The sequence below is a fragment of the Octopus bimaculoides genome, chromosome 12 (genome assembly GCF_001194135.2).
Source record: "Octopus bimaculoides isolate UCB-OBI-ISO-001 chromosome 12, ASM119413v2, whole genome shotgun sequence".
NCBI lineage: Eukaryota > Metazoa > Mollusca > Cephalopoda > Octopoda > Octopodidae > Octopus > Octopus bimaculoides.
This window is the reverse complement of record NC_068992.1, coordinates 66,409,484-66,433,799: the sequence shown is the minus strand read 5'-3', so window position 1 is coordinate 66,433,799 and position 24,316 is coordinate 66,409,484. Positions and strand designations below refer to the sequence as shown.

Here is a 24,316-nt window from a genome sequence, read left to right as displayed (position 1 = left end):
TTTTGGGTTCCCTTCTCTCAAGCTAAATGCAGGAAACCAAATGAATAATTTGGCTGATGGAAAGCTAATTACATCCTCCTGTAGTTGTTAGAAACAAGCATCTGGCATTATCTTTGGGATACAGGAGGAGTAAAAACTGTCATTTTATTTCCTTTGCTGTAATATTGCAGCTTGTTGTTGTTGCTGTTTGACAGTTGACAGATCTTTCAATAGCATTGTCACAACTTCTACATAGGTGGACACAAAAGTTTCTATTTTCTAAAATTATTAAGGTCATCTTTGCCTTTCATCCTTTTAAAAGAGCTCCATAAATAAAGTATCAGTCATGCCTATCCCAACAAAATTGCTGGCCTTGTACTTTGATTTAGGGGTAATTGCATGCACAACAGAAGAGCTAAACAGCTTAGACCAACAGACAAGAAAGTTATTGACTAGATATAAGGTATTTCATCCAAAGAGTAACACAGACAGACTGTATGTACCAAGAAAAAGAGGAGAGGGAGGAGGACTGATGGGGTGCAAAGACAGCATTGAAGCAGTGGAAAACAATATACCATGGTACCTAAAAAATGTCCTCAGACCTACTATTGCTGGAAGTAAGAAAGTCAGGTCTGAACAAAATTGAAGATTACAAAGATGAAAAAATAGTAGAAAGTATTTGAAGGTGGAGGCTACTGAAAATAGGTGGATAGAAGAAAGAATGCATGGACAGTTCCACAGAGATGTTGTAGATAGGACTGACAAAGAAAATAAAGGTTTAGCAGGCTGATCGCTGAAAAAAGGTGGTAGCCAAGAACAGTAATTAAAGATCTTGAGAAGTATATTGAACAAACAGGGATTACAATACAGGTAGAGCACTTGCAGAAAACAGCATAGCTTGAACAGTTCAAATACTCCAAAAGGTGCTTGAAAAATAAGGGGTGAACAGCTGAGCAAAGAACAACTACAATGATAATAATCCTTTCTACTATAGGCACAAAGCCTGAAATTTTGGGGGACGGGATTAGTCGATTACATTGACCCCAGTGCGCAACTGGTACTTATTCCATCAACTCCCGAAAGATGAAAGGTAAAGCTGACCTCAGCAGAATAATGGTTTCTGATTTATCTTCAAGGTCAGCAATTTTAAGGGGAGGGATTAGTCAATGCCATCAATTCCCAGTACTTGACTGATATTTCATGTTACTAACCCCAAAAGGGTGAATGGCAAAGTTAACCATGAAAGATTTGAAACCAGAACTGCAAAGAGTTACAAAAAATACCACATGCTATTCTGTTCAACACTAGCAATTCTGCAAGCTTGCTACCCTAAATAATAATGATGATGATGATGGTGGTGGTGGTTCATAAAATTTGTACAAAGCTAACAATTTTGTAGGAAGGCTGTAGTCAATTGAATAAATTCAGTATGTAGTTTATCAAATGAATCTGACTCAACCCAACTCTAGACATTTGAAACACCAAGTTGACTGGCACAATTTGATCTCAAAATGGTTTAAAAAAGAAAAAAGAAAAAAGCTAAATAAAGAAGTGCAAAGCACTGTTTCTGCCATTCCGTCAGCCTTTTGCCATTTATAAAACTGAAGACTCTAAGGCCTGAAAGATTATCATTCCTGATAAAAGCAGATGGTACAGAAGAAAGAGCGAACAGCAAATCTTAAATGGTGGAGCTATTAATAAAAGTGCGATACACAGCAGGTTACACAAACAAAGCCATATAAGCATTTTCCTCCCAGAAGGAAATTTCAAAAATGTGATAAATAAATGAATAAAAAGATGGACTAAATGCAAAAATTAACTTTAAAAAATTTAAAAATTATGCAAAATGTGTCGTTAAACATTTTTTGTTTTTCAATTTGGTTTTTAGAAAAAAAGCACAGTTTATGATTATTCTTTAACGTTTGAATTTGGGATCCCTAAAGGATAAAACGGTTGCTGCACAAAACCTCCTTACATTCAAGGATAGGAGTGGCTGGCTGGCTGGTTGGATAGGAAGGAAGAAAGACTGACAGGAAGACTCCCCACAGAATGTTTTCCTGCAGTTATTCCAACTTGCATCAATTTCACCAGTCTGAGAGGAATATGGACTCCAAAGGTCATGGGCATTGCCCCTCCTCTTCTGACTAATTTACAGGAAGAAAAAAAGGGAAGACAGAAAGAAAGAATGAAAGGTATTGCCAATGAGTGAGTGGTTTTCAGTTAAGTGTTATGAAATATCACAAGAACATACTTCAGATGATGATGATCCAGTTAGAACGAGATTCAAAAACCATCATCTACATGGCATTAGTGCCATATCAGCTTTATCAGGAATATATTCCAAACAGCTCAAGACTTTCTCATGAGGAATCTAACAATGTTCAGAAAAGTCACTTCCAGCAAATTGTAGATAATCCAGGTGTAGATAATCCAGGTGGTCATTGACTTAAGTTCCATTGGAACAATTCTGAACAATTCTTCAGCAGTTTCAAAAAAGGGGGGAAAAACATTGGGCAATGTAATCCTAGATACACAATGCCGGGTAAAAATAAAGAGATGGTCATGGATGGAATGTCTGACTACATGCCTACTCAATTAAGACTGAGCTGGGTTAAACAACAATAATAACAGCAACAACAACACAACAATAAAAGACACAGGGAGATGAGAGAAATAATTTTAGTAAAGCAAGACAGACGTAAAACCAGCAAAGACAAATATAGAATCAATAGATTTTAATGAGATTAGTGAAGGCCAAGTGTATTAATGGTGGTACTATGGGGTGAAAGGAGATGAAGTTGCTTTTGAAAATGTTGACAGGATTCTGGGGAAATAAACAGTTATGAAGAACATTGTTGACAAGGAAGAAGCTAATAACCAATGACTTTTGAGTGATGTAGCAACTGATGATGATGCAATTACATAGATCAAGCCATAGTAATTTACACATGTGCTGCACATCAGGGGGTACTCAACATTTAAGCAGCGAAACATGAAGTTACAACCATATATTATCAATATATATATAACCAGAAATAATATATGTCAATGAGGGGCAGAATGCTAACCAACGAGCCCAATCTGTTAAAAATAGGAACTACCTCTTCCTTAAATTGCACCCTACTTTCTTAAAAGATGGAAGATCACACCGAGGATGGATAGCCATGAGTGGAATGCTTTCGATCAAAAGTCACAACTTCATATATACCAGAAGAAATATCCTCAGGCAATGATTTATTAAAAAAAAAAGTCCAGTGTTCTGCTCCAATCTTGTGGCATAAAGTGAGCCCTTTACAGTTAACAGACATTCCCAGATTCACTGATGCTATTTTCAAAATAGTAGGAGTCTTGCTGAGTTTGGCTCATACATAACACCTTTAGTGGAGTCTCAAATCTGAGAATCACTTCCTGTCTCACTTCTACCAATCTTAGAGACTCCAAAAATGGTCAAGCCTGATGCTCTTCCACCTCTGACAAGGTCATAAATATAAACAATAAAATGCATGCACACACAATAATTTTACATGTATATAAACTCATGACTGACCTATAAATAGATGGTTCATGTGTACATGTACATGCATGTATAAACACACACACACACACACACACACACACACACACACACACACACACACACACACACACACACACATACACACACACACACACAGCAAACTTACATGCATATAAAAGAAGGTATTAGTACAGATTTCTCACTAAAGTGGACCCTGCAATCATGTCTTGTTTGTTGTCGCTTTTCCTTTTACATGGACAAACTTCATATTTTTGTGGTAAAATGACACTAATATAGTTGACACACAGGAATGGTAATTACTGTTTATGTAAAACTGTCATCAAGTAACATTTAAAATAATAATTATGCTGACAATGATATTAGTGAAGATAATGGTGATGGCGTTAAACACCCATATTTTTCTTGCTTGAATAGTTTTAGTTTTCAGGCGTCTAACCAAGCACATCTGCCACGATATCACCTGCACCATCACAAAAGTGCAACAAATATGGGTAGCAGGGCATGTATAATTGGGGGTGGAAATTTTACAGCAAAGCAACTCCTTATCAACACAAGTGCGTGTGTGTGTGTGTGTGTGTGAGGGAGAGTGGGGAGGTGTTTTCATAATGATCACCTGTTCTTCCATTTCATGTTTGATCAACAATACAGAAATCTTCCTGACAGATTACCCATTCAAAGGAACACCAGAAAACATTCTGCTGTGAAACACACCTACACCTCTATCTTCCTGTGTGTGTGTGTGTGTGTGTGTGTGTGTGTGTGTGACCTAATGATTTGACCTAATGATATATATATTTGACCTAATGATAAATGAAAATGGAAATTTAATGAAACCTTGCAAATTTGATTTAGGCTGTCAATGTTTAGATTTAGCCTCTTTGACTAAAATCTATGAAAAAATTACCATCCACATCTGTTGTTAACTGTCAGTGCTTCCCAAAATTGCCCAACACTTCTACTGCTATGCCTATGAACCTTTTCCTCTTCCTGGCTTTTACATTGTCACTTCTGTGTCTTTCTGTGTTCTATTCTGTGTACTACGTATGTATTTCTCATTTTTATTATTGTCTTTCTTTACTTATTGTTGCTTCTATCCCCTCTTTTAATCTTTACCAATCAGCTGTAGTGCACCTGACCACTGCAAACAATAAGCTCATTACTATTATAATTATTACTATTATTATTATTTTAAAGATTTCAACAACCAAAGTTTAACTCCACTTAAAAATTTCTTTTTAAGCCTTTTGTTATACAGACAAACTCTTCCAAGGAAATACTTAATTTATGACAGTTGACTTTCTTCCAGAAAATCTGAAACTGAGGTAAGTAGACTTAAATGCTTTACCCAGATGGATACAACTCACAAATTAATGCCTTAAGAAATAGTATTTACAAACAGAGTTATCATTGTTTTTTTATGTTCACATGGAATTCTGTGAGGCAGGTTTTCTATGATCGGTTGCCCTTCTTGTCACCAATCTTCACCTATTTCCAAGCAAAGGTAATATTTTCCTGTGGCTTAACATGTTTTCACAGAAGATTGAAGATGGACAGCGCTGCTTTGTATAACAATGGTGCTCTTTTACAACTATTATGTGATGTAGAGAGCGAGAGAGCGAGAGAGAGAGAGAGAGAGAGAGAGAGAGAGAGAGAGAGAGAGAGAGAGAGAGACACACACACACACACACACACACACAATGGGTTTTTTTCAGATTCCATCTTACAAATCTACTCACAAGGCTTTCATTAATAGAAAACACTTGCCCAAGGTGCCACACAGTGGGACTGAACCTGAAACCATGTGATTGGGAAGTGAACTTCTTAAGCACATAGCCAGAAACTAAGAACTCATTGAATTTCCAATTTATACAAGTTTCTGAGTACTTAGTAGTCTGTTACAACAAAACCTACACATTACTCATACGTCTACAATATTGATTGCAATATCCATACCATATATTTAGTGTTTGTATTATTATTAAATATACTGCAGTTAATATTTGCATTAACGACAACTGAAAATATTGAACTCGAATATCCACTTTAAGTATAAACCTACTTATTTATACAATCTTTTGTAATCCAACCACTTCTATTACAATTGTGTCCGTCTATAGACACAGTGATCCTTTTAAAGCAGTGATTGGGTGCAGTTTTCTGTTGGAAACTATTTAATGAGTATTTTCTCATTAATGTAATATTTATTTATTTATTTATCCAAGGAATTAAAGGATCATTTTTATAAATCATTTCTATTTTATTTGTGTATATAATCCTCAGAGAATCATCATTTATATACATAGTATCATCTCTCCTGTATATTCCGGTCTAAGTACCTACCCTTTTTGGAACTTACAATTTATTGAATGAGTGCATGTGTACATGCATGCATGACTGTCTACATGTGCATGCATGCATGTATGTATGCATACATTTCAGATGAATTACAAACTTGCCAGCAGACATGGCTGCCCACGAACATATCGTGCAATATAATATCTAAGATAGGATTACTCACAAACATGTACGTGGTGCACTATATCTTAGATACCATGGAGATATGATACCATTGGAAAACAGCTCAGATAATTATTTTCTCATTTTATAAACTGATTTTAGCGGTTTATATATAGTTTTTTGTTCTTTTTTATAGTTTAATTACACTAATTATCCTAAATGACTTTTAAAGACCATGTTGCAAGTGCAGATGTATGTGGCTGTATGATTAAGTAATTCACTTCCCAACAACATGGTTTTGGGGTTCAGTCCCACTGCACAGCACCTTGGACAAGCATCTTCTACTAAAGCCACAGGTCAATCAAAGCCTTGAGTGGATTTGGTATCTACCAAACAGTCAATTTAAATAAAGATTACAATTTCCTGGACTTATTACTTTATCTTTAATGTGCATAAACTGTGACAGCTACGCCAACCCATGCCAGCCTGGAAAGCAGACAGGAGGAGGAGGTCTACGTAACATTTTCATTGTGATTAGTTTTACCTATCAGTTGTCTTAATCCTGTATAAGTAGATATTGATGGTCCCAGATTACATTGGAACTCAGTATCTTTAATTAAGGACAGTAATTTACTTATTCACTAAACCAATGGACATTAAAATGTTTTAGTTCAGAATTAGTTTGAAACACTGTAAATACATTTAGGAATATAGCAACACCCAAACTTACAAGATAATGTAAATACAGAAATATGATGTTTATAACAACTTACCCCACTTTATTTAGACATGTAAAATGTTTCAGGTTATAAATCATTCTATGATATTTCAACTCAGTCTTGTTTTTATTGAAATAACTTTTTTTTCCTCACTTCACTAAGATATAAATGTTACTACCAGCTGTACTAGAAAACAACTATTTTAACAACTGAATGAAGAAATAACTTCAATGATGAAACTGGCTCAATTAGAAAAGGAAGAAGACCATCTTAAACAGAGATTCATTAACATAAGCTTCAAGCTATGAAACATTCCACCTAACAATTCTACAGACAGATGGAACAGTTAGAAAAATTGACTCTAGTTCAGTGAGAATCTTGTGTTTGAAAGTTATTTTATGCCAAACATGCATATAACTGGCTATCATGGTACCATAGATCTTCGGGATATCAATGCCAGTTTGTCTTAGCAATCAAGCAATACTGCTTTAAAGAGTTATTTTAGAATCCTTAATTCAGTTGCCATGGTAATATTTGAAATATTTTTAATGGTTATTCAAAGATATGATATCAATTGCTACATCTGAAGAGAGAGAGAGAGAGAGAGAGAGAGTTCAAACTGAACTAATTAAGCTGACTTGCTCATTATAGAATTCTAAGGTACAGCTTTATAAATGCAAGCCAACACCGGTGCCTCTTAAAAGAGCATTCAATAACGTAGAGAATGGCTTTAAATGCTAACCAAACATATAGAAAGAACAAGCTAAAAGTTTGTATCCCAAATCAATAAATGCTTAGCCCATTGTTGGGTTGATTTCTATAGTTGAAGATGTAAACTACTGAGAGAAACGAGTAGCTTTCACTGTTGGTGAGTGAATTTATCCATTCTCACATGCACACAGGCTACCTATTTCTGATGACTCAACAACAAAAGTCAATACTCCTTTGTAGCCACCAACATGTGTGTGTGCGTGCATGCAGGAGTGTGCCTGTGTGCATGCATGCCTGTGGGCGAGCGCGGGGGAAATGTATGTTCACTTGTATTTATCAATATCTATTTACAGGATTAACACTAAACAGAAATGAAAAACTAAACCAGGAAAGTTATCGATGTTATAAGTGGGAGCTGTTCTCTCTCTCTCTCTCTCTCTCTCTCTCATATATATATATATATATACACACATCTCTTTTCCACACCCATGTAATGCAATTCAAATCATTTTCTTATTACGAACAAGGAAATCAACTTTACTGGAAACAGTTAAAAATTAATCAATGCGAAGCATATTCGTCTTTTGTTTTTATAATTACTTGGCAACAGTATTTTCAAATCTCACTTATAACATTCCTTACTAATTACAGTAATTATTAAACTAACATCAGTTTGTAGACATTCTGTTATGGCTTTTTTGTGTTTTCATTTCAATCATTACTTACTGAAAGTGTGTGTGCACATGCGTGCTCATTTAATGTCTGTTATGCCACACCATCCAGGCTCAGACTGGGAGTTATTCTCCTGCAGAAAGGTAGGAGACGAGAACTTTTTTTCAGTAGGCCAAGAGAATCAGGTGTGTGTAACGACTTCCAAATGGAAGACCCTGCAAAACTATTAAAATAGTCCCCTCCCCCATTAGTTCTAAATAGGATGAGTTCATTGTTTCAACACAAAAGATATCAAATTTGATAGGATGTGCTGCTAATAGAAAAAAAAAAAAACTAACATTTCACAGGTAAAATAAAAATAATAAAGTTTCCTCATAAAAAATAGAGGTAGACCAAGTAACACATGGATGTTGTATTTTAACAACAAAGGCTGGTGAGGAGTGGCATATTTGAGCAATACCAGAATAAAAAAAAAAAACTACCTTTATTCAGTTTGCCTCTGGAAATTCAAGTATTTTTATTATTTATTTTCCCTTTTTGGTTAATTCAGAGTCCAATATTTGATTCTTAAAATATCAGTCATGATATCTTATATAATTAGATAAAAGCACAGTATTAAAAGACCAAATTTGTCTGTTTAATGTCTGTTTATCCAAGCCAGCAAAGGTTGGGATAGAGAATTATTTAAAGCAAGATTTTGTGGCCGGAAGCTCTTCTTGTGGTGAAGCCTAACTTATTTTTCATTTAAGGGATTGTTTACTCTATAAATCGTCAAAAACACAGAGCAGTCAGTAATAAATATCAACATCAGCACCACTGGAGCAGTCCACAAGCATGGAATATAAGCATTAACACAGATTTACACACACACACACACACACATACACACAGCAGGTTTCCTGCAGTTTCTATATACCAAATTCCAGTGAATGGTACTGATTGACTTAACCAAGGTACTACATTCAAAGTTTAAATCCCATTGAGGTCATTTGTGCCCTTCACCCTTTCAAGATCAATAAAGTACAATCTAAGATGGCAGATTATCAGAACTGTAAGAACACCAGACTAGAAGCCTTGTGGTATTTGTTGAGGCCTTTTGTGTTTCTTAGTTCTCAATTCTACCATGACTTACTTAGATGACAGACTTAACCCATATCACCCAGTTTTATATCACCACCACCACCACCACCACCACCACCACCACCACCACCACCACTTAGCACCACTTGGGTGCCTTAAGCAGTGTCTACCCTATTGCAAGCATCTAAGCCAGGTTTTGAGGATATCTTCCTTCCCTCCCTCTGCCCCACTATTGTTGGAAGACCTGAAACATGTCAAAACACTGCCTTCGCTCTTGACTAAATGTATGAAAAAATAAAAATGTTGTTATGAGACAAAAGTTCTCAATCCTACAGGCATGGCTGAACTGAGATCTATTTTAATTCTTGATATATTATTTAATTTTAAAATGTCAAACTGAAATAAGAAACCAAAAATAAGAATATATAAATAAGAAACTTCATTCCAAATCTATTTTATCGATTAGGCTGGTGGTATTGTGGGTGTTGTCGAGGTCTGTGTTTAGCTATAGAACATATGTTACTCTTCTAAGTTAGTATTAAATATTCCCATGAACTGCAATCAAACAGAAGGGACTATAAAACGTTTGCAGTAGGCCTGGCAACAATGGCTAAACAGTTATTTATCCTCCTACCACTGCACTAATAGAATGAAGCCAGCAATGTGTTATTTCTGGCTGGATATATCAATTTTATACTTAACAGCTGTCTGAAGAAACTAATAATAATAATAATAATAATAATAATAATAATAATAATAATAATAATAATAATAAACAATGACACAGAATATATTTCAAAATAGGGCAGACTCCACTGCATAACAAATTTCTCAACACCTCTTTGTTTCAATGGTTTTTTTTGGGTTTTTTTCTTTTTAAGCAGTCAGATTCCTGCAAAGATGATGCCAACCAACATTAAGTGAAACCAATGTGGAGATAAGAATGATAAACTCTTCAGATCAGAAGTAGAAATCCCCCTGCCCCACTAGTGAGTGAAATTTCACTCTACTCAAATTTAAAATTGTCCATTAACAAGGTCACAAAAATCCATACAAAAAAAAAAAAGAAAACTAGTTTAAGCCTTTAAAACAGCAATATTTCATATAAGCTGCACATCTGTGAATTTGTAAAATTGAAGATTCATTATTTTTCTCACCACAGATACAACCCCACAAATGTTTAATCACAACTCACCCCTAGTCTTAAAAATATTCCCCTCCTGGTGTAAACAGTAATAGGACAACTGTAGCATTAGAAACATCATTATCACATTGCTACTAAATCTCCAAGAGGGCCTCAACAAACTGTTATGAGCTCATCCATTATTTCTAAGTGAATCCTATTAAAAATATCTGCCATCAGCAATTTACTCCAGTTTGAAAAGAACACTTCTGTGCCTTCCTGTCATAAAACTGCCATTCAGACTGCACTGATGATGTACTGGTTTTCAAGGTAAACATTGCAAAAGACTTGACAGTTAAACTTGAGATTACTGGATAATCCTTCACCCCTTGAACCAAATAACTATGGACTCAATAGTTTGCTTAGTTCCAAGCAAAAGAGCAACATGAAAAAAATAGCAGTTTAAAAGGAATGCTAAAACATTATCATAGAAGAGGTAAATATTTAATTAAAAGTAATTACATAAGAAAACAGCCTTTGTATTTATTATATTTATTTGTTTAATTTTAAGGATGTTAAAATAATAAATATTACCAATGTCGCCAACCAAGCATGGCACAGATTTATACAAGACATCAGATTATTAGAAAGAATAAGTTTTAATGAGGAAAGCATTGACATCTAACAATATTAGTTTGAGTGCGTCACTGGGAAACATTTCAACATGTGTGGGTAACAATCTTGCTCCCCAACCATGTGGGCTCAGATTCAGTTCCACTGTGGAGCACCTTGGGCAAATGTCTTCTACTATAGCTGTGGGCCAGCCAAAGTCTAGTGAGTGAATTTGGTAGACATACACCAATAGAAGCTTGTTGTGCATGGGGGGGGGGGTAGCCTTGTCTTGATATCATGTGACAGTTATAAACAATCATCACCACCATACAAGTGATATTGTTCATTCATTTCCAATCTACGGTGAAAAACATGTCTAGCCATGGGGAAATATTACCTTGTTTGGAAACAAGGGAGGATTGGCAACAGGAAAAGGTACCCAGCTGGAAAAAATCTGCCTCATACAATTCTGTCTGACCCATACAAGAATGGGAAACATTTAATAATCATAATAATAATGGACAGATTAATTGCCCAGACTTTAGAAAAGAAACAGGATTCAGTGGATGGAGAATAACAGAAATACAATGAATATCATATAGTTTTACTTTTGGTTAATGTGGGAATGAACTCGCTTAACAAAATCTCAAAATTAATATCTTAAAAACCAGACTAATCTGATAAGTGATGATAATAAGTGAAAAAAGAAAACAAAAATTCTAATAAGAACATTCATTTTTATATCAAACACAATTTGTTTGCTTTTCTTTTTTCACTTTCTGTTATTAAAAATGATAAACACAAAAACCAACTATAATGCGTGAAAGTTTCATCATATTACCATCTAGATATTGCTTTGAAGTTAATCTTTCATGTCCATCATTGTAAGACTTCAAAGTATGTAGAGAAAAGAGGCAAAGAGGAAGGAGAAGAAGAAAAGAGAAACTAAATGAATCAGGGAGAAGGAGAAAGATTGGGGAGAAGAATGAAAATATGTCATTAATCTTTCTGACATAAATGAAGGCATTTTAACAGGACAATCCATTATATTATAGCTCAAGTTGAGTAACTTGTCTAGAAAGCAACTCAACCATTTAGTATTTTAATTGCTATAGTACCAGAACAGCATGGGTTTAGGAATGTATACACATAGGCAGTTATATGTGTGTGTGTGTGTGTGTGTGTGTGTGTGTGTGTGTGTGTGTGTGTGTGTGTGTGTGTGTGTGTGTGTGTGTGTGTGTGTGTGTGTGTGTGTGTGTGTGTGTGTCTGTGTGTAGATAGATATAGAGATTAATAGATAGATATAGAGATAGATAGATAGATAGACAGATAGTTATTAATAACACCTGGAAGAAGGTGCATCTTTTCCACTCACCAAAGTGAAAGGATCTTTAACCAGAAGGAATTGATGTCATCAAATGGTATCCAACAATCATTGGGTTTTTCAACCCTAAACCATAACAACCTCCCAATGATGGGTCAGCAGAGCTGGTGAAGTCTTGTCTTTCATCTCCCCCTGGCTTCCAGCTTAACTCCTCTTGCTCCACAATCGGCAAGAGGCTCTTTCTGCTGCCTCTCCCATCCTATGCACAGCCACCAATCGCTCTCTTCCTCTCATATTAGATATAGTCTTACAGTGAAATTAAAGCTTCACGGGGTGGGGGTCTATATGGATCATGAAAAGAGGTCAGTTGAGTTGTCATCCTAAATAAGCCCAAACTGAGCCCTAATATCACAATGAAACTAAATTCCTATGTGGAGGGGGGGGGGGGCGGATTCATGTAATACTTAACTGATAATCAGCAATGTTGTGCCAAGTTAAATCTAGTTATTCCAATTCTGGTTATATGGGACCACAACTCTGAAAATCCCACAAACCTTCCTCACCCGACAGAACAGTTTAATATTTCAAATATCAAAAAATTTAAAGCGACCTTAAAAACTCCACATTCTTGTTGTTGTTATTGTTTCAAAACCAACTGGAATAAAAATCCCTTATTTCAAAAATAGGCTTAAGGGTTAATGACAGTGGAGCATCCAGTTACGAAACAATATCTCAAGAATATGTCTTTATCCAAAGTACACCAGATATTAAACAACACTCTCTCTCCCCCTCTTTCTCTTTCTCTGTATTTTGATTGACATTGGGTAACAGTGATGTTTGTTTACGTGCCATAGCTCAGTAGTTTAATATTTATAGACCACTGAATTAAAGTACTTTACATGAAATAAAGGTTGGCACAAGGTGAGGTGATCCAGCCAGGAATACTACCTCAAGACGTTTCATTTAATGCTGTCAGTATGTGAAAATATTGAATATCATGGTAGTGGAACAACTTAAGTGGAGTCCTGCTTTATGACTAGTTCCAGCTTACAAAACATGAAAACAAAGAAACGAAAACAAGTTAGAATGATCAACTTATAAACAGAGTACAAAGAGTATATAATTTCTGTTGAGAAATTGAGTTGGAGAAAGACATATCTAGTTCACAGCAAATGATCCAGAAGAACTAAGCACAAACGTTGATGACATCATATCAATAGGCTAAACATTGATTAATGTATGTAATGTGCCACTTCCCACTGGTTTTTAACACGAACACTTCTCCTCAGTAAATGTCCTAGATGATGTATTCACAAACGTAAATATATTACCTCAGATCTATGACAGGTGCTAAGAGTAGCTTGATATACAATAATAGAATTAGTTCTATCTGAAGATGGCCTTTGTAACAAAATTCAAAATACTCAATTTTATCCATCCAGATATCAAGTACACAAAAGTCAAACAGGAAACAAAGCCAACAACAAAAACAGATTTTCTTGACATACAAGTTAAAAAACTAATTCTTTCTATAAAGACTTCACAAAAATCACCATAATAGTATTTAAAAAAAAAAAAAACTCATCCTCCCTTTTTTTTTTTATTCTCACATTTAACACTTCAATGACCAATCAAAGTCAGTGCACTCAGTCAGCCTTTCACAATAACAACAATAAATATGTATGTAAATTCAATAAAAGGTATAAATATTGTATCCTTAAGAAATGGCAATAGAAAGTAAAACCTTCGCACAATACATATATAAACATATATAAAGCACTGATAGAAAAACGATCTGATTGTACCTAAGAAGTCTAGAAAATTCAATGACATATTTGCATAAAGCAGTTTACAGAAAAAGTGCACACATGATAAGTAACAAATATAACAACTACATCGTGATGGTACCTGTGCCCAGCGTCGCCTTTCTGGCACATGTAAAGACATTCAAGCGAGATCGTTGCCAGTGCCGCTGGGCTGGCTCCTGTGCAGGTTGCACGTAAAATACACCATTTTGAGCGTGGCTGTTGCCAGTACCGCCTGACTGGCCTTCGTGCCAGTGGCACGTAAAAGCACCCACTACACTCTCAGTGGTTGGCATTAGGAAGGGCATCCAGCTGTAGAAACTCTGCCAAATCAGATTGGAGCCTGGTGTAGCCATCTGGTTCACTAATCCTCAGTCAAATCGTCCAACCCATGCTAGCATGGAAAGCGGACGTTAAATGATGATGATGATGATGACAATGGAAGAACCATTGTTGAGATTAAAAAATGATTTTTGAAATGTAGTAAACAAAATTACAGAGTCAAAGACAAAACTTAAAGCTTTTCATAATGGGTGTATGAAAGCATACAAGAATTTTGAGTATCAATTTGGAAATATTTAATAAAGCATTAAATGCATGTCTCATGCATGCATCAAAGATGAAGACTAAAAGCTAGGGGATATGTTGACTTGTAACATACACTTTAATATTTTTGGCAAAGAAATACACATGTTATACATTTTAGTAGCCAACAAGAATCTGTTTACAAAATTTAACTTTTATATTAAAATATCAAAGTCTACAAGATTGAAACAAAGAATATATAATTTAGAAATGGAATTAAAAGAGATGGGCTTTTACTTAAACCATTTATTCTTTAAATTCTGAAAGCTAATCTCCCCAAGAGCAGTAATATAATGAAATGCTTACTGTAAAGTGATTGGCAAAAAAGAAAGATGTGGACTTCACAAGACACAGGCTTGTTTATAAGATCAGTCACTGAATAAAAGCTAATACAAAGAAGAGGAGAGTCTAGAGTCATAATAGAGAACCTCCAAGGAGTCACTGGTATGTTAAAATACACCAGGCCATAAGGTGAAGAGGCTGGTAATAAAAAGGGACATCCTGCTGTAAAATCCATGCCAAAATGTATGGCATATACAACAGGAAATGACAATCTTTCTATTGCTGTGTGATCATCTGATGACAAAGGCTATGACTAATTGGTGAGACACTCTGCTGGGATAAATCTGTACAAAGCCATGTCACCAAAGAAAGACAAACACAAAAGGACAACAATGATGACAAGATAATACCACAGTCATTTAAGCATCTACCAACTTTTCATTCTGAAATTTAATTAGTCATTAAGTGGACTTTGATGAGGTAGTCATTCTCTTTAATGATTTACTTCAACCAAGGAAAGACTAACAAGCTGAGCTACTTTGAAAATCAAACTCTCCCCACCCCAATATTAACACCTTTATTAACCTGTTAATATTAGCATCTATAATGCTCAAATTAGGGATTGACAGATGCACTTAACTATCATGATCAAGGAAGAAGTACTTACTGGATGTGAATGAGTTTACATTTTAAATGAATCTAATTAACAAAGAAAAAATACCTTAAAGCCATGTGTACCATATAAACATAGCCGTTTATTGAACTGATTTCAATAAGCAATCGACTGATTTTACATTTAATAGTAATTAGTGAGAGAGTCATTTCAAAGTCTTTATATACATCAATACATCATCAATATAGCGACTCATTAGCTATCAAAATTAATCTCATTAAGAAGGTGGAACATCACAGAATTACAACATCTACACATTAAGGGTTTTGGTTTCAATATCTATTTAAAGTTTAACTAGGAAATATCTTCAACGTGCATGAGGGTAACTTTATGTCCTGATAACTGGTTATCTTCCAGCTGATCCCCTTATCAGCAAAACTTGACATTTACAAGCCAAACAAGTAAGGGAACCAGCCTCTCTAGGGTTACTCAACCTGCTAGAAATAGCAACTAACTCTTTTTCAAATCTCATCCTCCTGTCTTAAAGCTAGAACAAACTGAATAATGTAGTGCAGGGTACACTACGTCTGAGAAAAGAAACAAAAAGGGTGGATAGTCATTGTTGGAATGCCTTTGAGCAGATGTTTACAGAACCAAACCAGATCCGGGGAGGGGGGCACAATATTTACAATACGAAAGCCTCTATGCAGTCATTCAGTTTACTAAAAATAGCAACCAAAAACGGGGTGGGTGGTTAAGGTGGGAACATTTTTCATCACAGGTATTCTTCAATCAGAACTGACCTGGAACTAAACAACAGGATATCTAAGAAAAAATACAAACCAATAAACCCATTCTAGAGTCAAAACTATAACAACAACAAACAAAGTATAAATTTAATAACAAAAAACAACCCAGCTGTATTTGTTAATTTAAGATTGTGTTAACTAGACAGAGGAGAAGCAATTCCAAATAAGTCACTTGTTATAGGATTATTCCATAAACAAACAACACTTAGAATATCAAAAGATAGACTTATAAATGAAATAGGTCTTCAAACCATTTTTTATATATTAAATATAAAAATAAAAAGAAGGAAAAGTGCTAATGTCTGAGTGTAAATAACAAGAACAAAATGAATGTTTAACACTAATTAGAAAAATGTCATAAAGAGATAAGAAATGTTGTACAAAGAAAACATTTAAATTGGCATAAAACTGACAATATTAATCAATGCCAAAAAATCAAAATATTGGCAACAAGAAACTTAAAGAACAAAAAGAAAACCCTTAAACAAACCTTTTATTAAAACCCGTTTTACCCCAGTCAATATTATAGTGCCAGCAGATTGTTGACTTAGGTTGAAAGTACACTTCCCACTTTTGTTTATATTATGGATGAGTGAAGTGCTAAGATGGTATTAAGCACTGAATTGAGACAAGAAAAAAGGAAAAACAGATCCACTGAGGGATAAGTTGAGAAACAAAGCAGCTCACCATGTTACCACACACACATGGAGATCATTACTTTCATATGAACATATATATTTATACATATTTATATAAATTTATAAAAGTCAGGTTGTACTTTGGAAAAAGATCAGTAAAATGACAATTTATCCTTCAATAACTATCACTGGATATTAAACGACACTAGATGTAGACATGGCCAAGTGGTCAAGAGGTTCACTACAGAGCCATAAGATCCTGGGCCTGTTCTCACAGTGACAGTTTGAGCAAGAGTCTTTTACCATAGTCTCAGCCTTGAGAGTGTAATTAGGACAGACATAAACTGTATTGAAGCCCATTAAGTGAACTGTTGCTGCAATTTAAAAGGTACAGTCATGTCACACACAGTGTCATTCTGATTTGGACTGAGTTAAGGAAACACTCGTCAGTGGAATACTCAACCAGATACATGTTAATTCATGGATAAGTAATTCAGTTTATCAACCAACTGAATGCTCATTATCAAAATCATTACCACTCCCACCATCACCACCAATAGGGGATAAATTAATCACAAGTCACTAGACTAATAGATACATATTCCCTGGTGTTGATGACTTTACCAAAACTTGTGAAGACTGCCATAATGTCTATGGATTGATCTAGTTTTTACACTATATATAAAGAAAAAAAAATTGAAGAAAATATTTATTTTCTCAGGAGCCAGAGCTCCAAAACACAAACACATACACAGATATTCATTAACTGCACCCACTACACTCTCTGAGTGGTTGGCGTTAGGAAGGGCATCCAGCTGTAGAAACTCTGCCAGATTAGATTGGAGCCTGGTGTAGCCATCCGGTTGCACCAGTCCTCAGTCAAACCGTCCAACCCATGCTAGCATGGAAAGCGGACGTTAAACGATGATGATGATGATGATGATGATGCTATGTCAAATCCTTCCTCCCCAAATCATCTATAATTCTCAATTCTCCCTCAGACATAGTGATCCATAAAAGTGGAGTGAGGAAGGGAGGGGACATAGCATAGGTTCCAAGAAGGAATGAGACAACTGCACCTAGAAGAGTTTGGCACAGGTGGTGAGCAACTCATTCCAAAGTACAGAGGCTGTTGTAGTATTTATAGAAGACACTCAGTTGAGGAGTTGCAGTGTGTTATTCAGTGAAGTTGTAGATAATTTCATAATGAATACAGAAAATTTGGAAATACCCATGAAGCCAATACCAAAACATGAACAACTGGTACTGGGAGCATTTCTTTTTTTACCACCAATAAATGCAAGGCAACTGTGACTTGTATGCAAATTTTTAGGCTGTCACCAACAGGAACAGACATACAAAATACCCAACATAAACACTAATAATTAATCAATTGTTTTCTAATAACTATTTTCTAATCAACACAAACAGTTCCATTAAGTTCCTATGTCAATAAATAATTTCATAATTCAAAGGAAGAGTGCAAAAGAAAATATTTTTCTACATTAAGCCAATCAGTGAAGTAATTAACAGATTTATTAAAGTACATGACAAACATAGACAACTTACACGCCTTGATACTTTACACTGAAAGGAGAAAAACAAAAACAAGAAACAACACAATAAAAATCAATGCTTCAACATTGAATATATAAACTGGCAATATGGCCATCCCCAAGTACAACAACACATATGTATATATATATATATATATATATATATATATATATATATATATATATATATATATATGTATATAGACAGACAGACAGACAAGCATATATGTCTGCCTCACCACTACTGCTATTACTACTATCTTTTCATAGTAAGTAATCCAGCAGAGAAGTACAAAAATATTATTCACTGAGCACTACAATCATCGTTAATCAAATTACTGATTAATATCAAACACCTTTCACAATTCTGAAACTATTGATCAATGAGAAACTCTTGGGAATAGGAAGGTAGCTTTGTTCCACTTTCAAAAAAAGTATGGGGAAGGAAGAGGGTCAGTGGGGATTCGATGCAGTATAAATAATGTAACCAATAGCAATACTCACACAAAGGAAAATATGGAGATATTGAAATAGACATTGAAATGCTTATTGAGTGCAATTTTACTATTAGCCCTGGTAACTTATGAATGGAGTACCTGTGTGTAATAAGGCAACTGTAAAAGCCAGAGATAAATGCTGGTAGGAAGGAAACTTAGTCAGTGCTGTAGAGGAAATAAGAGAAGGGGTCAATTGATAACGTGCAATGATGACAGTCGCTTGAAAATATGTTAATTGATGAAAGGATTCTTCTGTCCATAACAGTAATATTTTTGTTTCCCTGACACATAGCTTGTAAAGGGAGGTGAGTTTAAAGTAATCAAAAAACAATAAGGGATGAGGAATGGAGGATTCCAACAAAATTAACAGATTTTCATTGAAAACATTCACTCTTTCTGCCTTCCTGCCAGCACACAATCTCCTAATTAGACAATAAACAACAGAGTTTGGGAATGTATTAAACAATGGAGCAATTCTGATTAAATTCATTACCAATATTGCTCAGATTCCATCATAATATATTTTCAAGATTATAGAATTTAATTAACACTTTTAAAGACAGCATGACAAATGAAATAAAGATCAGAGATGCTTTGCCTCACATAGACAAGGAATTGCAGGAGCTACTTAAAGGTGTTGTAAGTTCATCTCCTGATAGTGACTAAAGATATCGCAATATTGGAACCCAGTCTGTATTTTCAGCAGGCTCTGAGTGGTTGGCGTTAAGAAGGGCATCCAGCTGTAGAAACACTGCCAAATTTAGATTGGAGCCTGGTGTTGCCATCCGGTTTCACCAGTCCTCAGTCAAATCGTCCAACCCATGCTAGCATGGAAAGTGGACGTTAAACGATGATGATGATGATGATCTCAAGGTCACAAGTTTTCCATTTCTTCAAGTGGAACAATTGAAATGAAGATATTTTAAAGAGTCATACAAGATTATAAAACTTGTTAAATTATCACCTTTAGAGATAACATGACATTATAACGGAGCAACTGAAATGAATATTCAGGATATTTCAAAGACTTATACAAGCAACACTAATAAAGGCAGTCAACCACTCATTCATCTGACATTTATAAAGGCAGTGAACCCCTCAATAGACACAGTCTGATCAAATAACCACTTCACTGGCACAACTAATATGCAATAAATTTACTCTAAGATCAAAACTTTATTTATTCATATTGAAATAGAGAATTTGCATATAATTTCCAACTTCAAACTATAGCAACATTGGAAAATCACAGAACTATAATAATAATAATAATAATCCTTTCTGCTAAAGGCACAAGGCCTGAAATCTGGGGGGAGGGAACTAGTCAATTACATCGACCCCAGTGTTTCTCACTGGTATTTATTTTATCGACCCTTATAGGATGAAAGACAAAGTTGATTTTGGTGGAGTTTGAACTCAGAACGTCAAGATGGATGAAATGCCGCTAAGCATGTTTGCCCAGCATGCTAATGATTCTGCCAGTTCGCCACCTTAATAATAATAATAATAATAATAAATCTGGAAACTTTAGATTTTTATTAAGATTGGGTAGTATTGAACCCAATGCTCCGTTAACAATAGGGATAACCGCTACGAGAGTCGAACATAAAGGTTATCCCTATTGTCTTCAGAGCATACTACCCAATCTGAAAAAATACATCTGAAAACTTTAGAAATACCCTAAAATCTAGGTGTATTGCAAAAGTTGGCATTATTTGGAACTGCATGCATAATGCATAATGCATAAAGTACTGTCTGTCTGAGGTCCTTGTTGTGACTTGACAAACAGTACAAACTCCCCGTAGATACAATATCTTCAATCAACAACCTCATGACATCGTATGGTGTGCGACATCTATAATAATATCTTTTACTTGTTTCAGTCATTTGATGCAGCCATACAGGGCACCACTTGAAGAATTGCACTTGAATGAATCAGTCCCAGTGCTTTTTTTTTTAACCTGGTGCCTATTCTATTCATCTCTTCTGCCAAACTGCTAAGTTACAGGGACATAAACACACAAACACTGGTTGTCAAGTAGTAGTGAGAGACAAACACTGACACAAAGATGTCTCGCGTGCACGCATGCGACAGGCTTCTTTTCCGTTTCCATCTACCAAATCCACTCACAAAGCTTTGGTAGGTCCTGGCCTATAGTAGAAGATACTTGCCCAAGGTGCCATGCAATCTGACTGAACCTGGAACTGTATGGTTGGGAGCAAGCTTCTTACTGCACAGCAATTACTAACATCCACTCCTACTACTACTTCTAGTAATAATAACAACAACAATAAAAGTTGAACTTTTCTAAAATTTAAAATCTCGTTAATCACATCCCCCATAGCAGGGGCAATATCATTCAGACTGATGGAGGTAGATTCATACAGTTTTAACCTAACATAAATGCCATCACACACACACCATCATAAAATCTTATTCAACTTTACATCTCTTTACACAAAACATCACAAAATCAGATTTTGGTCAACTTCAAACTGAAGAGAGTGCAAGTTGGCCAAAGTTCAACCGAAAGGGCACAATGACATTTTACACTTTATATCTTCTTCAATAGAAATCTGAAAAATCTTGTTGTGTGTCGTCTGTATTGAGGATTTCATTGTTCTACTGCCAACATTTTATGAATGCACTCTTTGTACAAGCAATTATTATCTTAGTATTCAATGCTTTGAATGCTAACAGACCAGCTGACAACAAACTTGATAAGATTAAACTCAGTTAATAATCCTCTTCCGGCTGATAAATTGCTTTCCCTAAAATTATTAAAACTTCTAAATTGTAGATTTATGGGGAGGGTGAACAAAAAAAAAAAGAAAAAAAAACAGATACTAAAATTAAATGATTATCTATTCAGTTCATCTCAGTTAACATGGAAAATGTTTGTTCTACCTCAAGATGTGATAACTATATCATTGATAATCACTGAACTAAAACAAAGATCATAATTTAAGATAAAAATATTAATTTCTGAAGTAAAGTTCAACTTGGTTATTAACTTAAGAAACAAGTGGGATTGGTTGGCAAAGTAAATTTCAGTTGAGTTATAGAGATACAAATAGAATATTGCAAAATAAATCCATTATTATCCATCTTATGTTATATGTTGTAATGAAATGAAATCTTAAATCTTTTTGAGAGCATTTTACCAAACCAAACCAATAAAGTAACTACTATTCCAATATGGAAGCCTCAAAAGAGAATGTATAAGATATTCATCATTAAGCAACAGCAGCAGCAGCCTGGTTGGGATTTAACATTGAATAAATTTTAAGTAATTATTTAAATCAAATATCAATTATTGAAATAATATTTTCTGCGATGGGCACAAGACCTGAACTTCGGTAGAAGGTGCCAATCAATTACTTCGACCCAGTGTTCAGCTGATACTTACTTCTTCAACCCCAAAAGGATTAAAGGCAAAGTTAACCCCTACAATTTATTTAAATAATGATAAAAGACATTAAACCAGAAAACACAGAACCGGGTTGACTGAGGGGCCACAAACCAATCATGTAGCTATTTTTACCACACAATTGTGACAAGACACTTGGATCAGAAGTTGTAAGTATATTTCTTTTTACCACTCTCAAATCATTATTATAATGTCTAGTATCACTTTACATTGGAAAATCTTAGAACTTCCAACATTCGTATTCATATAATACTTTCAAAAACACTAAACTATCACTAAATTCATTTTTCAATTTATTTCAATAGACAAACCTAACAACAATGTCAATAGTGATAATGTAATGAAACACCAATACCCAAAAAGACACACTTTCATGGGTCACCCCCTTTTTTTCTAAGGGGGTGACCCATTTCAAAGCAAAAAAAAAACAAAAAAACAAAAAAAACAGATGATGATATTGAAACAATTCCATCCTGTATTTACAATGAATAACAACTGAAGTAGCCATGACATTTTAAATTAGTGACTATCAATTATTCAGAGATTTACTGTAGCTTTTAATCCAACATTGCTCTGAAAGGTCACTGACATAAAGAGTATCATATAAAAAAAATGAGAGAGTCCAAAATGAAAACCAGCCACTGGATCTGATTTCAGTGAACGAAAGTCTATACATTGGCTCTGTCTGATATTACAGGTGACAAATGATTTAAAATGGTAACTATTATAAATAATGTAACATAAAAATCAAACTGAACTAGCCCAAAGCTTACATTATTACAATAATAATAATAATAGTAGTAGTAGTAGTAATTTTAGCACAAGGCCAGCAATTTCGGTGAGGAGGTATGTTGATTACACTGATCCCCAGTGCTCAACTGGTGCTTATTTTACCAACCCCTAAAAAGTATGAAAGGCAAAGTCGATCTCAGTGGAATCTGAACTCAGAACAAAAAGACAATATAATAATAATGATAATAATAATAATAATAATAATAATAATAATGATTCTTTCTACTAAAAGCACAAGGCCTGAAATTTTGGGGGAAGTGGATAGTCAATTGCATCACCCCCTCCCACCCCCGTACTTGATTGATACTTTATTTTCTCAATTCCAAAATGGACGAAAGTTGACTTTAGTGGATGTTTGAACATAAAGAGTCAGAAGAGAGGCTTCTAAGTGTTTAGTCTGATGCATGAATGAATCTGCCATTATTATAATAACTCCTCTTCTCTCACAGAAAGAAAGCATAAAGTCCTTCAGGTCATGTGCTCCACACACCACTAGAAACTAGCTAATTACCAACTTTGATGCTGAAGAAATAAACAAAAATCCTCTAACAGAATGAACAACTCAAAATGAACATACAAAACACGAGTGCTTGATCTAGAAAGAGCAGCCAAATGTCACCCAAATTACACCATGTCATCTTTCTAAAGGAAGGATACATTGGATAATGTTGTACTAGACAAACTATTTGTGAAAACAAGACAGGATGATCATGGATAGAATGTCTATAATCATAGGTCTGTTTGGGCAAGGCTGAACTAAGGCCCAACAACAACAACAAACCATATTGTCCACTTATTTTCATCTAATAACATTAACCAGTTTGGAGGACAGACAGACAGACAGACAGACAGAGTCAGTCTGAAGAAACAGTTCAACTGAATTAAGATTAATCCATGATTGAATGGAGAATACAAGTTTAAACATGTCTTTAAGCAAGTTTACAAGAGAATAAGTGTTGTGTATGCAAGAGAGGGAGGGAGAGAGAGAACAAAAATGTGACATTAGTATAGTTATATGTATGTAAAGTGGTTTTTACATCTAACAGTAAATATGGGCTTAGATTCAACCCCATGTCAATAGTACAAATACCAC

The 24,316-nt window shown here is 34.9% G+C and overlaps 1 protein-coding gene across 6 annotated transcripts in view; it reads right to left on the bottom strand.

Annotated features, from left to right (window-relative positions):
• The window catches only part of LOC106884484 (activated Cdc42 kinase-like), a 244,007-nt gene that overhangs the window by 169,112 nt on the left and 50,579 nt on the right, over window positions 1-24,316 (bottom strand). The gene's annotated exons all lie outside the window — the stretch shown is intronic.